This window comes from Arachis ipaensis, chromosome B4 (genome assembly GCF_059453495.1).
Source record: "Arachis ipaensis isolate K30076 ecotype BB chromosome B4, ASM5945349v1, whole genome shotgun sequence".
NCBI classification, from domain to species: Eukaryota; Viridiplantae; Streptophyta; class Magnoliopsida; order Fabales; family Fabaceae; genus Arachis; species Arachis ipaensis.
This window is the reverse complement of record NC_142439.1, coordinates 85,680,204-85,697,732: the sequence shown is the minus strand read 5'-3', so window position 1 is coordinate 85,697,732 and position 17,529 is coordinate 85,680,204. Positions and strand designations below refer to the sequence as shown.

At 38.5% G+C, this 17,529-nt stretch overlaps 2 non-coding genes across 2 annotated transcripts; both read right to left on the bottom strand.

Moving 5' to 3' along the window:
• Positions 1-10,316: 10,316 nt before the first annotated feature.
• LOC148568217 (small nucleolar RNA R71) lies at positions 10,317-10,423 on the bottom strand. The gene has a single exon (XR_015882113.1). It is a non-coding gene; the product is annotated as a small nucleolar RNA R71 (small nucleolar RNA).
• Positions 10,424-16,236: 5,813 nt separating this feature from the next.
• LOC148568216 (small nucleolar RNA R71) lies at positions 16,237-16,343 on the bottom strand. Its single transcript, XR_015882145.1, has one exon. It is a non-coding gene; the product is annotated as a small nucleolar RNA R71 (small nucleolar RNA).
• Positions 16,344-17,529: the final 1,186 nt, after the last annotated feature.

Genomic DNA, 17,529 nt, shown 5'->3' with positions numbered 1-17,529 from the left:
ATGCAAGAGGCAATTAAGAGGTTGTCACAACAATACATGGGGATTCAAGAGAAGCAGGAAGAATTTCATTCACAGTATATGAGGTCTCAACAAAGACAAGAGGAGCTTCAGTTGAGGATGATGAGTCAACAAAGGGATTATGGGTCAAGATCCTTAGTGATGCAACAGGAACAAGCCTTCCAATTTCATGAATCATTTAACCAGTTAACCCAACTGCAATCTGAGAACATGAGAGCTTTCAAAAAATTCACAACCCTTCAAGATGCAAGGTATGGAGTTCAAGCTGACTATAACATAAATAGCCAAATAAAGTTGAGCTACATTACGGAACATCTATACAATATGGATCCAGCATTTCCAACTTATGATGAATACTTCAAGGGAAGGAGTGAAAGAGAAGTAGACAAAGCACTGCTCCTTGAAGACAGAGTAAAAGAGACAATGAAGAAAGATGGATTCTGGCAAAAGCTAAAAAGCAAAAACAAGGGAAAAACTAGTGAACAAGCAAGTGAGAAGAAAAAGAAAGACAAATGAAAGGTGGAATTGCTCTTATCTTATCACATTCAATAAAGAAAGAGCATGCTTGTTTAGTTGATAGTCTTTTTATTTTAATAGTTTTTATATCCTGTCTGTTTAACTTTGAAATAAGTAGGCTAGCCTATGTGTGTTCTTGTGTTTATTCACTATCACTTGACTAAATGCATGCTTGGTCCCCTGTGCCTTTTTAATTCAATAAAAGAGAAATGTTTGAATCAGGAAATAAATATCCAATGTTGCATAAGAAAGAATGAAAGTTAGTGGTGGTATTTATTGAATTAATGTCTGGTTCATAAAATAAATGCTGCATAATGATATGTTCTTTGAAGAAGAAACTAGTTTGTTGTTATAAAGGCTTGTATCATTAAAAGATCCCTTGAGAAGGAAATAACAAAAAGAAAAAGGAAGAGAAAAAGCCAAAAGTGGCAAAGAAAATAAACAATAAGGCTAGGCACCAATAGCTTGGACCCTAGGACACATGCCTGTGGTGTTTTTGTATTAGGATATGCTTGGACAAGTAAGTTCTGAGGAGTATTTCAAAACTTGGCCGCTTAGATCAACTGATTTGGGATTGCCAACTGAAAGTCCACAATAAAGAGCAACCTAGCTACAAAACACTTAGTTATCCAAAGAGAGGCTGGGCATCAATGATCCTAGGAAGAAAAGGGTGAGCCATGTGTCTGTGGTGAAGGAATGTTGAGCAAACTTAAGCCAAAGGCTGCTGCAACATTTGCCACCAAGCCTTCAAAGAATAACAAGCTCTCTGAGCAAAACAAAGAAGGAAAAGTTAGCAAGGGAACAAGCCAAAGTAAAGCCTTATAGCAGCAAACTTAGTGAATCTTTGAGGAAACATCTCTTATGTAACAGCAAACAATAAATGAACCACCATTGTCTGGATAAAAATCCCATCAACTGAATTCAACTATATGCTCAATAAGGATATGCACACTTCTCTGTTTCATGTCATTCTCTCTTATGTTTGATGCCTGTTAGGGAACAAGCAAGATTTAAGTTTGGTGTTGTGATGCCAAGGCATCTTAGCCTAGTTTTACTAGTCTTTTTTCTTTGTTTTTAATAGGTTTTATACACTTTCTTGAGTTACAAGTAAGCCATTTGGGTGGAAATTCATGTGTATTTGGATTCAGTTAACCATGAGTAAATTGATGCATTTTCATGAGGTTTTGTGCTATAAATGCTTATATGTTAAGGATGATAATAAGTCTCATGATTTTAGCATAGCTTTGATGCACTTGTTGATTGATGACAGGTGACCAAAAGGCTTGGAGGAAGGTTGAAGAAAGGGGATGGCAGGAGGCAGCAAAACCACCCTGGGGAAAGCTCAAGTTTGTGCCAACGTTTGCCTCAAACTTGAGGTCAAACGTTGGCTTAAGAAAGAACCCAGGAGATGCCAAAGTTTGCACCAACGTTTGCCTCAAACTTGAGGTCAAATGTTGGTTCAAAAACTAACCCTGGAGGAGCCAACATTCACGCCAACGTTTGCCTCAAACTTGAGGTCAAACGTTGGCACAATTACTACCCAGGGGAGGCCAACATTCACGCCAATGTTTGCCTCAAACTTGAGGTCAAACGTTGGCTCAACAACAAGCCCTGGAGGAGCCAACGTTCACGCCAACGTTTGCCTTAAACTTGAGGTCAAACGTTGGCACAGTTACTACACCAGGGGAGGCCAACGTTCACGCCAACGTTTGCCTCAAACTTGAGGTCAAATGTTGGCTTCAAAATGTTCATGGAGGGAGCACGTTTGAGCTCACGTTTGACCTCAAACATGAACTCAAATGTGAGTGATAGAAAAGCACTGTTCTGCATAATTTGTAACACGCAAACGTTTGAGTTAAAGTTTGCCTGAAACGTTAACTCAAACTTAAAGGCTCCAAAGTCCAAATTACAAATGGATTTCTTCTCAAGTCCAAGACCAATCAACTGAGGCTATCTTCAATCCAATTCCATCAAGGCCAAGGCCCAAATTCAAGGCTTAATGATCAACAGAAGGAAATGTATAAATAGAAGTTAGTTTGATTTAGAATAGGACGTCAACTTTTATTTTTGAATTTTTAACCTCTATTAGAATTTTGAATTGTAATTAGGAGAGCTTTTATTCAGATCCTGTAGAATTGGGAGGGGAATTGAGTGCTCCTCTCCTATGGGTTTTCTATTTTCTTTTCTGCAAAGCTTGTTTGAGTCTTAGGTGTGGAGAATTGAGGAAATTCTGTCTCAATCTCACCTTGAGATCACTTTGTTTCATTCTCTGCATAATTCAGATTTAGTGATTTGAATTCAAGTTTCTCTACTGTTTTGAATTTTAATTTGTTGCAATTGCTTTCTGAATTGGATCAAGGAAGGTAGTGAGATCTAGACTTAGTTTTCTAGTCTCTTGACCCCTAACATCTGAAATTTCCTTTTAATTCTTCTGTTGAATGCTTCTTCAAGCTAATTCACCTTTTTGTTTGAGATCTACTTCAATTCAATTCATCTTTTACTTTCTTGCTTGTTGCAATTTACTTTTCCCTGTTTAAATTTCTGCAATCCCAATTCCCAATTCCTTTTATAATTCAAGCAATTTACATTCCTTGCACTTTAAGCTTCAGTCATTTGCATTTCTTGCAATTTAAGTTTCTGCAATTTACATTGCTTACACTTTAAGATTCAGCTTCTTTACTTTCTTTGTCCTTTAATTTACAGTCAATTACCCCTCTCCTTTTACAATTCATGTAATTTAGCTTCTGTCAAATACAAATCACTCAAATCAACTCTTGTTCGCTTGACTAAATCAACCACTAAACTAAAATTGCTCAATCCTTCAATCCCTGTGGGATCGACCTCACTCATGTGAGTTATTATTACTTGATGCGACCCGGTACACTTGCCGGTGAGTTTTGTGTTGGATCATTTTCCACACATCATACATCCCTACTGACTTCATAATCCTAGACACTGGGAAGGATGAGGATGAATCCATCATCCTTGGAAGACCCTGCCTAGCCATAGCAAGAGCTGTGATTGATGTGGACAGAGGAGAGTTAGTCCTTCAATTGAATGAGGACTACCTTGTGTTTAAGGATCAAGGATTTTCTTCTGTAACCATGGAGAGGAAGCATGAAAAGCTTCTCTCAACATAGAGTCAAATAGAGCTCCCACACTCAACTTCTAAGTTTGGTGTTGGGAGGCCACCACTAAGCTCTGAGTCTCTGTGAAGCTCTCTAAGAGCTTCACTGTCAAGCTATTGACATTAAAGAAGCTCTTATTGGGAGGCAACCCAATGTTATTTAATTATATTTATTTATTTTCCATTGTTATTTTATGTTTCCTTAGGATGATGATCATCTGAAGTCATAAAAACAACTGAAAAATAAAAAACAGAATCAAAAACAACATCAAAAATAGCACACCCTGGAGGACAGGTTTACTGGCATTTAAACGCCAGTAAGGATAGCAGAATGGGCATTTAACGCCAGAAAGGGCTGTCTGGCATCTGGCTGGCGTTAAACTCCAGAAATGGGCAGTAGACTGGTGTTTAACACTAGGAAAGGTAGCAGAGCTGGCGTTTAACGCCAGGAAAGGTAGCAGAGCTGGTGTTAAACGCCAGGATTGGCATACAGTGGGCATTTGAACGCCAGAATGGTGCAGGAAGCAGAATTTCTTGACACCTCAGGATCTGTGGACACCATAGGATCCCCACCTACCCCACCTCTTCTTCTCTCCTCTTCACACCTTTCCATAACTCTTCCCCAAATACCCTTCACCTATCAAATCTTACCCTCTTCTCCATAATCTCTTCACCACTCACATCTATCCATCCCCACATACCTCACCATTCAAATTCAAACCATTTCCCTCCCAAACCCACCCCTTCACAACCAAATTCCCTCTCTCTCTTACCCTATAAATACCCCTCCTTACCACCTTTCATTTCACACATCATACACAATACACCCCCCTTGGCCGAACCCTCTCCTCACCTCTATCTCCTCCATTTCTTCTTCTTCTACTCATTTCTTTCTTCTTTTGCTCGAGGACGAGCAAACCTTTTAAGTTTGGTGTGGGAAAAGCTAAGCTCTTTTGTTTTTCCATAACCATTAATGGCACCTAAGGCCGGAAAAACCTCTAGAAAGAGGAAAGGAAAGGCAATTGCTTCCACATCCGAGTCATGAGAGATGGAAAGATTCATCTCAAAAGTACATCAAGACCACTTTTATGAAGTTTTGGCCAAGAAAAAGGTGATCCCCGATGTCCCCTTCAAGCTCAAAAACAGTGAATATCCGAAGATCTGACATGAAATTCAAAGAAGAGGTTGGAAAACTCTCACCAACCCTATTCAACAAGTCAGAATCTTAATGGTTCAAGAGTTCTATGCTAATGCATGGATCACTAGGAACCATAACCAAAGTATGAACCCGAACCCAAAGAATTGGCTCACAATGGTTCGGGGGAATTACTTAGACTTCAGTTTGGAAAATGTGAGATTGGCATTCAACTTGCCAACAATGCAAGGAGATCCTCACCCTTTCACTAGAAGGGTTAACTTTGATCAAAGGTTGGACCAAGTCCTTAGGGACATTTGTGTGGAAGGTGCTCAATGGAAGAGAGACTCAAGAGGCAAGCCGGTTCAACTAAGAAGGCTTGACCTCAAACCCGTGGCTAGGGGATAGTTGGGGTTCATCCAATGCTCTATCATTCCTACTAGCAACCATTCTGAAGTTACAATAGACCGGGCTATCATGATCCATAGTATCATGATTGGAGAGGAAGTAGAAGTTCATGAGATCATATCCCTAGAACTCTACAAGCTGGCGGACAAGCCCTCCATTTTGGCAAGGTTAGCCTTCCCTCACTCATTTGCACCATATGCAATTTAGCTGGAATTGTCATAGAGGAAGACATACTCATTAAAGAGGACAAACCCATCACTAAGAAAAGGATGGAGCAATCCAAAGAGACATGAGGGAGGAGCAACAAAGGCAAGGAAGAGACATTGAGGAGCTCAAGCACTCGATAAGATCTTCAAGAGGAAGAACTAGCCGCCATCACTATGGTGGACCCATTCTTTAATTTCCTTGTTCTTATTTTTCTGTTTTTCGATTTATATGCTTTATGTTTTATCTATGTTTGTGTCTTTATTACATGATCATTAGTGTCTAGTGTCTATGTCTTAAAGCTATGAATGTCCTATAAATCCTTCACCTTTCTTAAATGAAAAATGTTTTCTGAAAAAGAAAAAGAAGTGCATGAATTTCGAATTACATCTTGAAAATAATCTAATTATTTTGATGTGGTGGCAATACTTTTTGTTTTCTGAATGAATGCTTGAACAGTGCATATTTTTGATATTGTTGTTTATGAATGTTAAAATTGTTGGCTCTTGAAAGAATAATGAAAAAGGAGAAATGTTGCTGATAATCTGAAAAATCATAAAATTGATTCTTGAAGCAAGAAAAAGCAGTGAAAAGCTTGCAGAAAAAAATTAGCGAAAAAAAGAGAAAAAAAAGAAAAAGAAAAAGCAAGCAGAAAAAGCCAATAGCCCTTTAAACCAAAAAGCAAGGGTAAAATAGAAAGGATCCAAGGCTTTGAGCATTAATGGATAGGAGGGCCCAAAGGAATAAAATCCTGGCCTAAGCAGCTAAACCAAGCTGTCCCTAACCATGTGCTTGTGGCGTGAAGGTGTCAAGTGAAAGCTTAAGACTGAGCGGTTAAAGTCGTGGTCCAAAGCAAAAAGAGTGTGCTTAAGATCTCTGTGCACCTCTAACTTGGGACTTTAGCAAAGCTGAGTCACAATCTGAAAAGGTTCACCCAGTCATGTGTCTGTGGCATTTATGTATCCGGTGGTAATACTGGAAAACAAAATGCTTAGGGTCACAGCCAAGACTCATAAAGTAGCTGTGTTCAAGAATCAACATACTGAACTAGGAGAATTAATAACACTATCTGAATTCTGAGTTCCTATAGATGCCAATCATTTTGAACTTCAAAGGATAAAGTGAGATGCCAAAACTGTTCAGAAGCAGAAAGCCACTAGCCCCGCTCATCTAATTAGAAATGAGCTTCATTGATATTTAGAATTCATTGTATTTTCTCTTCTTTTTATCCTATTTTATTTTTAGTTGCTTGGGGACAAGCAACAATTTAAGTTTGGTGTTGTGATGAGCGGATAATTTATACCCTTTTTGGCATTGTTTTTACATAATTTTTAGTATGATTTAATCACTTTTTATTATATTTTTATTAGTTTTTATTCAAAAATCACATTTCTGGACTTTACTATGAGTTTCTGTGTTTTTCTATGATTTCAGATGTTTTCTGGCTAAAATTGAGGGACCTGAGCAAAAATCTGATTCAGAGGCTGAAAATGGACTGAAGATGCTGTTGGATTCTGACCTCCCTGCACTCGAAGTAGATTTTCTGGAGCTACAAAATCCCAATTGGTGCGCTCTTAATTGCGTTAGAAAGTAGACATCCTGGGCTTTCCAACAATATATAATAGTTCATACTTTGCCTGGGATTTGATGGCCCAAACTGGAGTCCAAATTCCGATGCCAGGGCATTTTGGCCAGTTTCACTGACCTTTTCTTTACTGTTTTTAAGGTAGTTTCATGCATTTTCTTAGAAAATAAGCTAGTTTTGGGTAGATATTCACTTACATCTTGATTCAAGCATACATTGTGCACTTTACATGATTTCATGAGAATTTTACCTGAATTATATGACAAATTAGAGGATGCATGTCTCATGATTTGGATTAGAACTTTGATGCACTTTATTGCTTGATTTCAGGACAAAGGAAGCAAGGAAGAACCACGTTAGCAGCCACGTTAGTCTAACTAACGTGACCACTAACGTGGAATGGGAGCTAGCTTGCAACGTTAATGAGAAAAGTAATCACCAATAACGCCCTCGAAGACATCATAACCCACGTTAAGAGTCACGTTAACTAAGTTAACGTGAACTCTAACGTGGAAGAAAGAAAATGGAGCCAACGTTAGTGATACTTACCTTTGTCACTAACGTTGGACCAAGCTCATAAGTGGCCACGCCAAGAGCCACGTTAACTTAGTTAACGTAGACTCTAACGTTAAGAAGCAAAAGAGAAGCCAACGTTAGTGACATTCATCTTTGTCACTAACCTTAGCCAAGCCTCCATAAGCCACGTTAACTCCCACGTTAACTTAGTTAATGTGGAAGCTAACGTGGAGAGAGCAATTGAAAGCCAACGTTAGTGACACTTACCTTTGTCACTAACGTTGGGGTGAACCACTAAGAGCCACCATGAGCTACGTTAACTCCCACGTTAACTTAGTTAACGTGGAAGCTAACGTGGATAAAGAGATGATGAGCCAACGTTAGTGACACTCACCTTTGTCACTAACGTTAGAGATGGCTAGCATGACTACGTTGGAAGCCACGTTAACTTAGTTAACGTGGACTCTAACATGGAAAATAGGGGCACATTGGAACGTTAGTGACAAAGGTAAGTGTCACTAACGTTCTCGAAGGATTGGCATTACTACGTTAGATGCCACGTTAACCTAGTTAACATGGACGCTAACCTAGGGTCAAGGGAGGACTCTCCACGTTATTGGGAAAGGTAAGTCCCAATAACGTGTGCGAAGGACCAAGAGGCAAAGTTAGTGGTCACGTTAGTGCCACTAACGTTGAAGTCAACGTGATCATATTTGGGTTAGGAGCGTTAGTGAAAAAGGAGATTGTCACTAACGTTCTCGAACCCACACTTTCACTTAGCGTTGACACCACTAACGTCTTGAGTCAAAGTCCCTGCCTACTTCACCTTTTCTCTCTGCAAGCAAAGTTAAGCCCAATGAAAAGGATAACTGCTTCAAACTCAAGATTCAGAGGCCCATACCCAAGACTTGAAGAGCCAACTAGAAGATCGGAAGAGTATTATATATAGGAGTAGCTTTGAATTAGTTTGGAGTTGGAAACTTTAGGGAGCCTTTGGCATAGAACTACTCTCTGTATTTTACTTTCTCTGCACTTCTAGTTTTACTTTCATGATGTATTCTCCATCTTTGTTTTCATCTTCCAGAGCTATGAACAACTAAACCCCTTTCATTGGGTTAGGGAGCTCTGTTGTAATTTGATGGATCAATATTAGTTTTCATTCTCCTTCTTCTATCTTTTCTCTTGATTTTAGTTGAAAGCTTTCGATCTTCATCCAATTGGGTAGTTATCTTGGAAAAGAAGCTATTCATACTTGGATCTCTTCTGAACCTTGAAAGAGGAATGAAGAGATCATGCTAGAAATGCTTTCTCATGCTGTACCAAATTGGGTTTGGATGGATACGTGACTATAATCCCACCAACACCTGATTTGGGAAATGCATGTGGTATAATCAGTGACCATACTTCATTTCTTCTCATGAGCAATTGACCAAGAAATTGGCTATTGATCAAGATTTGAGAGATTGAATTACCAAAAAATTGGAATTCGATCACTTAAGATTGCCAAGGAGATCAATGAATGCATTGATTGAGGAAGAGATGAAAATGAACTTGATCCGGAGAATGCAACATCTCCTGAGCCCAATGAACTCCCATTTCTGATCTTACCCATTCTCTTTAATTTCTGCCATTTACTTTTATGAGAAATTACCCCATTCCATTTAAGATTCTGCAATTTACTTTCCGCCATTTACATTCAGCTCTTTATTTCTGGCATTTACTTTTTCTGCTATTTACTTTCCCGCCATTTACTTTTCTGCAAATCTCAAATCAATTTCTGGTTCGCTCAACTAGAACATTCCTCTAATTAAAGTTGCTTGATCATTCAATCTCTGTGGGATTCGACCTCACTCTATTGTGAGTTTTTACTTGACAACAAATTCGGTACACTTGCCGAAGGAAAATTGTTGAGAGACAAGTTTCCGTGCGTATCAAGTTCATGGCGCCGTTGCCGGGGATTGATTTTGTATCAACAATGATTAAGTTGGAGGATCACTAGATTGAGCGTTTGTTATTCTATTGATTTAAATTTCTGTTTGAGCACTTTACTTTCGGTTTCAGTTGTTTTGTATTCCCATCCCTTTAACCCCTTTATTTCAGTTGTTTACACTCTGTTTCACTCACCCACTAACTGTTTGATATATTGCATCACTCACACTAACAGCATTTTTTTAGAATAGTTTCTGGATCTATTTCCTTGCTTGTACCTTGTTGGTTGTATGACAGGGAGGAGAAGCGGGGCTTCAACTTCCTTTGATTCTGAACTAGAGAGGACCTTCCTTAGATTAAGGAGGAAAGCAAGAGGAAAGAGAGTAGTTGGTGCTGAGGAAGAGGAAGAGTACTTTGAACCAAACATGGAGGAGAATATGGAGAACCATCATGAAGAAGAGGCTCACAACCATGGTAGAGAAGGTCTAGCAAATCATGCTGGGCAAGAGAGAAGAGTTCTGGGTTCTTACATCAACCCAAACCCAGGAAACTACGGAAGTAGCATCCAAAAGCCAACCATACATGCCAACAACTTTGAACTAAAGCCACAACTCATCACTCTTGTTCAGAATAATTGTTCATTCGGAAGAGGTGTCCAAGAAGACCCCAATCATCACCTAACCACATTTCTGAGGATATGCGATACTGTGAAGTCTAATGGTGTTCATCCTGACACCTATAGACTACTTCTGTTCCCATTCTCACTCAAGGACAAGACATCTAAATGGCTGGAGTCTTTTCCGAAGGAGAGTTTGACAACCTGGGAAGATGTGGTGAACAAATTCTTGGCAAGATTCTATCCTCCTCAACGGATTAACAGGCTGAGAGCTGAGGTGCAAATATTCAAGCAACAGAATGGTGAGACTCTATATGAAGCATGGGAGAGGTTTAAGGACCTAACAAGGAGGTGTCCACCAGATATGTTCAATGAATGGGTGCAGCTACACATTTTCTATGAAGGCATTTCTTATGAATCAAAGAAGGTAGTAGACCACTCATCCGAGGGATCTCTGAACAAGAAGAAGACCATTGAGGAGGCCATAGATGTCATTGAAATTGTAGCAGAGAATTACTACTTCTATGCCTCCGAAAGAGGGAACACTAGAGGAGTGATGGAGCTAAACAATGTGGATGCACTGTTGGCCCAAAACAAGCTCATAACCAAACAGTTGGTTGACCTCACCAAGAAGATGGAGAGGAACCAAGTAGCAGCAATCACCACCTCATCAACGACCCAAGAAGAAGTGAATAAAGAAGCATAGGGTAGTCAGGAGCAAGCCAACTACATTGAGAATTCACCTAGGTAAAACCATGATCTATACTCCAAAACCTACAACCATGGATGGAGGAACCACCCAAACTTTGGCTGGGAAAATCAACAAGACCAAGGCCTAGATCATAGACGTCCAAATTCCAACAACTTAACTCACCAACATGCCACACCTAGACCATATCAGCACCCACATAACCACCCCTCTCAACACTTCTACCAAGGCCAAACTAACCTTTCTCATCCATCCAACCCCAACCCACCATCATCTGATGATAGACTCTCAAAGATTGAAAACCTACTTAAAGGCATATGCAAAGAGATTCAAGACAACAAGATGTTCAAGGAGGAAGTGCGAGCCAATTTTAAGAACGAGGGAGACACCATCAAGAGGTTGGAATATCAAGTGGGGTATCTCTCTGAGCATATTCCCAAACCTACAGATGGATTCCCAAGTGACACAGAGAAAAATTCGAGAGGTGAAACAAAGAAAGTAAGATGGGAAGATTGCAAGATGGTCACTACAAGTGATAAGGAGACTGAGGACAAGCCAAACAGGCCGCTAGAACAACCTGGAGATACCTCAGTAGAGAAGAAGGAAAAAGATCACCAAATGCTGGTGTTGATGTTATTGTAATAATCTTTGTTGTGATTGTTTACTATTATAAGAGACATTTATTACAAAAAAAACTTCTACTGATCAGCAAGTTGATATATTGATAAAAAGTTATGGTAATATAGCACCAGTAAGATATACTTATGTAGAAGTAAAATAGATAACAAACTTATTTGGTGAGAAATTGGGACAAGGAGGATATGGTAATATAAAGCAAGTTTAAATGATGGTCATCAAGTGGCAGTGAAGATATTATGGTCATCAAAAGGAAGTGTGGAAGAATTCGTAAACGATGTTGTTATTATCAGCAAAACATCTCATGTGAACATTATTTTACTTTTGGGATTTTGTTACGAAATGAATAAACAGGCTCTTATTTATGAATTCATGTGCAATGGCTCTTTCGATAGATATAAATATAAACAGGGACGTTCCTCTCTCATTTTTCTCTTTTCTATTTTAGATTGGAATGAATTATATCATATTGTAATTAGCATTTCTCAAAGATTAGACTACTTATATGAAAGATGAAATACAAGAATTTTGCATCTTGATATCAAACCTCAAAATATGCTTCTTGATGAAAATTTTTGTCCAAAAATTACAGATTTTGGATTAGCTAAAATATGCAAAAATGATGAAAATAGTGGTTAATATTTAGCATAAGAGGGACTCCAGGTTATATTGCACGAGAATTATTTAGTCAAACGTATGGAGGAATTTCTTCCCGGTTAGATGTGTATAGTTATGAAATGTTAATTCTTGAAATGATTGGAGAAAAAAGATAATTATGATATTAGAGGATCTCATGGTAATGAATCCTACTTTCCTGATTAGTTTTATAAGGATCTAGATGAAGATTTTATTCGTTTCACGAGTTTGACTTTTGAAGAAGAAGAAAAAATTATAAAAAAAAGATTTTATTGGTGGGCTTATGGTATATTCAAATAGATCCATTAAAAAGACCATCAATGTTAAAAGTGGTGGAAATGTTACAAGGACAACTTATATCAATACCATATCTTTAGAAATCTTTCATGTCTTCTTCTACATTACCTCTCTTATTGTATTCAGATGCACCTCAAAGCGGTGTATCTGAGACAAATTCGATAATTAAAGAACTAAATGGTTAAGTTTACTTAAGTAGAAGGTATGTATTTATAATTTAATACTCAATTTTTTTTAATTTTAATTTTTTTGTTAGAATTTAGTTTAAATTTAATTGGACCTAAATTTTTAAATTTAACTTAGTTTAAAATTAAGATTTTTAAATTAAAATTAATTTTAGTTAGTGAACTTTAAATATGTTATTTTAATTTTTGAGATTGATATTGTTGATAATTTGGATAATAATTTTTTATTGATTTTGATTTGTTGGGTTTAAAATTAAAGAATTACGTGCATTTGATTTGATTGGACTGTTCTAATTATTTAGTGATATACTGTTATGCCTCTATAACACTTTGAATTTTGAATTACATCTTTGATTGTGTATCATGTTTGCATAATTCTAAAGCAAAAATTCAGCTAAAAGATTACTGATTCTGTTCAGAGATAATAAAACAATTCAACTAGGTATCTTTTAAAATTTGTATAATATTCAGTTTTTTATTACAATAATTAAAAAAATAAAACAAACATATCTAAAAATTATGAATAGATTTAGTGTCTTTTAAAATTAAATACACATCTAAAATACAAACTAAATAAAACTAAAATTTAAAATTTAAATTTTAAATTTCTATTTCAGATTTAACATATTTAATTATTAAAATATTACAATTTAAATACACATCTGATGCCAGGGCATTTTGGCCAGTTTCACTGACCGTTTCTATATGGTTTTAGGGTAGTTTCATGCACTTTCTTAGGAAATAAGCAAGTTTTGGGTAAATAATCATTTACATCTTGATTCAAGCAAACATTGTGAATTTTATATGATTTCATGAGAATTATGCATGAATTGAATGGTAAATTGAATGATGCATGATCTCATGGGTTAGAACCTAGCTTTGATGCACTTTATTTGCTTGATTTCAGGACAAAGGAAGCAAGGAAGATGCCACGTTAATAGCCACGTTAGTCCAACTAACGTGACCATTAACGTGGAAAGGAGGCTAGCTTACAACGTTAATAAGAAAAGTGAACACCAATAACGCTTTCGTGAGCCATCATAGCCCACGTTAGTGTCCACGTTAACTACGTTAACGTGGAAGCTAACGTGGAAGAGAAGTAAAGCTCCAACGTTAGTGGTAAAAGTGAATGCCACTAACGTTGGGGAGAGGGGCACACTTAGCCACGTTAAGAGTCACGTTAACTACATTAACGTGAACTCTAACGTGGGAGAAGCAATAAAGAGCCAACGTTAGTGACACTTACCTTTGTCACTAACGTTGGACTAAGCCTTTATTAGCCACGTTAATTGCATTAACGTGGAAGCTAACGTGGAGGAAAGGAATGATGAGCCAACGTTAGTGACACTTACCTTTGTCACTAACGTTGGAGATGGCTATCACTACCACGTTAGAAGTCACGTTAACCTAAGTAACGTGAACTCTAATGTGGGAAGAAGGGTGTTGGGAGCGTTAGTGACAAAGGTAAGTGTCACTAACGCTCTCGAAGTTGAGGCATACCCACATTAAGAGTCACGTTAGCTACACTAACGTGGACTCTAACGTTGGGAAAAAGGGGCAAAGGGCAACGTTATTGGCAAAGGTAAACGCCAATAATGCTGGCGATGGATCAAGAGGCAACGTTAGTGGTCACGTTAGTGCCACTAACGTTGAAGTTAACATAACTCATCTTGGGCTAGGAACGTTAGTGCAAAAGGTGATTGTCACTAACGTTCTCGAACCCACATTTTCACTTAACGTTAACGCCACTAACGTCCTAGCCAAAGTCCATGCCTACTTCACACTTTCTCTGCAAGTAAAGCTGAGCCCACTGAAGATTCCAAACTGCTTCAACTCAAGATCCAAAGGCCCATATCCAAGACTTGAAGAGCCAACTAGAAGATCAGAAGAGTAATATATATAGGGGTAGTTTTGAACTAGAGAGGAGCTTTTGGGGGATTGAGAGGACTACTCTCTGTATAATTTTACTTTCTCTGCAACTTCTAGTTTTACTTCAGAATGTACACTCCATCTTTGCTTTTCATTCCCAGAGCCATGAACAACTAAACCCCTTTCATTGGGTTAGGGAGCTCTTTTGTAATTTGATGGATTAATAATAGTTTTCATTATTCTTCTTCTTTATTTTCTCTTGATTTTACTTGAAAGCTTTCATTCTTCATCCAATTGGATAGTTGTCTTGTGAAAGAAACTATTCATACTTGGATCTCTTCTGAACCTTGGAAGAGGAATGAAGAGATCATGCTAGAAATACTTTCTCATGTTGGACCAAATTGGGGTTTGGGCGGATATGGTGACATATAATTCTCCCAATACTTTGATTTGGAAATACATGTGGTATAATCAGTGACCGCACCTCATCTCTTCTCATGAGCAATTAGAACAAGGAATTGGCTATTAATCAAGATTTGAGAGATTGAGTTACCAAGGAATTTGAATTCAATCACTTAAGATTGCCAAGGAGATCAATGAATGCATTGATTGAGGAAGAGATGAAAATGAACTTGATCTGGAGAATGCAACATCTCCTAAGCCCAATGAATTCCCCATTTCTGATCTTACCCATTCTCTTTACTTTCTGTTCTTTACTTTCATGCTCATTTCCCCAAATCCCCATTTAAGATTCTGCAATTTACTTTCCGTCATTTACATTCCGTTATTTACCTCTCGCAATTACATCTTCTGTTGTTTACTTTTCCGCCATTTACTTTTCTGTAACTATCAACTCAATTATGCTTAGCTCAACTAGAACATTCCTCCAATTAAATTTGCTTGACCAATCAATCCCTGTGGGATTCGACCTCACTCTATTGTGAGTTTTTACTTGACGACAATTCGGTATAATTGCCGAGGAAAAATTGTTGAGAGACAAGTTTCCGTGCATCATATTTATGGCACCGTTGCCGGGGATTGATTTTGTATCAACAATGGTTAAATTGGTAGATAACTAGATTGAGCATTTTTTCATTTCGTTTGATTTCACTTTCTTCCCTTTCCCCTACCATTTCCTTAGTTGTTTACAATTCAGTTCACTAACCCACTAACTGTTTGATATATTACATCACTCACACTAACAGCAATTCTAACAAGAATACTCTCTACATCTACTCCCTTCTTGCTTTTGCTTTGTTGGTTGTATGAAAGGTAGAAGCGGGGCCTCAACTTCCTTTGATTCTGAACCTGAGAGGACCTTTCTTAGATTAAGGAGGGAAGCAAGAGGAAAGAGAGTAGTTAGTACGGAGGAAGAAGAGCAGTATTTTGAACCAGACATGGATGAGAATATGGAGGACCATCATGAAGAAGAGGCTCACAACCATGGTAGAGAAGGCCCAGTGCATCATGCTGGACAAGAGAGAAGAGTTCTAGGATCCTACATCAATCCAAACCCAGGAAACTGTGGAAGTAGCATCCAAAAGCCAACCATATATGCCAATAACTTTGAAGTAAAGCCACAGCTCATCACCCTTGTTCAGAACAACTGTTCATTCGGAGGAAGTGTGCAAGAAGATCCCAATCAATACCTAACCACCTTCCTGAGGATATGTGACACTGTGAAGTCTAATGGTGTTCATCTTGACACCTTCAGACTACTTCTATTCCCCTTCTCACTTAAGGACAAGGCATCTAAATGGCTAGAATCCTTCCCGAAGGAGAGCTTAACAACCTGAAAAGATATGGTAAACAAATTCTTGGCAAGATTCTATCCTCCTCAACGGATCAACAGGTTGAGAGCTGAGGTACAAACCTTCAGACAGCAAGATGGTGAGACTCTATATGAAGCATGGGAGACATTTAAAGACTTGACAAGAAGATGCCCGCCAGATATGTTCAATGAATGGGTGCAGTTGCACATTTTCTATGAAGGTCTGTCTTATGAATCAAAGAAGGCAGTAGACCACTCATCCGGGGGATCTCTGAACAAGAAGAAGACTATTGAAGAAGCCAAAGATGTCATTGAGACTGTAGCTGAGAATGACTACTTCTATGCTTCTGAAAGAGGCAACACTAGAGGAGTGATGGAGCTGAACAATGTGGATGCGCTGCTAGCTCAAAACAAGATGATTACCAAGCAATTGGCTGACCTCACCAAGAAGATGGAGAGGAATCAAGTAGCAGCAATCACCACTTCAGCAGCAACTCAAGAAGGAGTGAATGAAGAAGCAGAGGGTAGTCAGGAGCAAGCCAACTACATTGGAAATTCACCTAGGCAGAACCATGACCCATACTCCAAGACTTATAATCCTGGTTGGAGGAACCACCCAAACTTTGGGTGGGGAAATCAACAAGACCAAGGCCAAGATCAGAGATGCCACAACCCCAACAACAATGCAGCTCACCAACATCCCACAAAGAGATCATATCAGCACTCACCTAACAACACATCACAACATCCATACCAAAGCCAAAATGGCCCTTCTTATCCCTCCAATATCAATTCTCCATCATCGGAAGAAAGACTATCAAGGATTGAGACTCTACTTGAAGGCATATGCAAGGAAATCCAAGATAGTAAGGTGTTCCGAAAGGAAGTGCGATCCAACATGCAGAATCAAGACGCTGCCATCAAGAAATTTGAGACACAAATTGGCTACCTATTTTAGCAAGTTCCCAGCCATGACCTTCACATTAACATTGAACCAAATCGGAGGAAGGAGTGTCATACTATCACCCTCAGAAGTGGAAAGGAATTGAAGGATACTTCCAAGCAACCACAAGAGAAAGATGCAATTGGAAGAAAGGAGGAGCAAAATGAAGTTCAAGTCCCCACCTCCAATGCACATACAAAGGGAGAAGAGCTGAAGCCATATATTCCGAAAGCCCCATATCCTCAACAATTGAGGGAGAAGGGGGATGACAGCCAGTTCTCCAGATTTTTAGAAATCATCAAGAAACTACAGATTAACATACCCTTTGCTGAAGCAATAGAGCAAATGTCGCTCTATGCCAAGTTCTTGAAGGAGTTGATGACCAAGAAGCGAAGCTGGAAGAACAACGATACTGTGATACTAACCGAA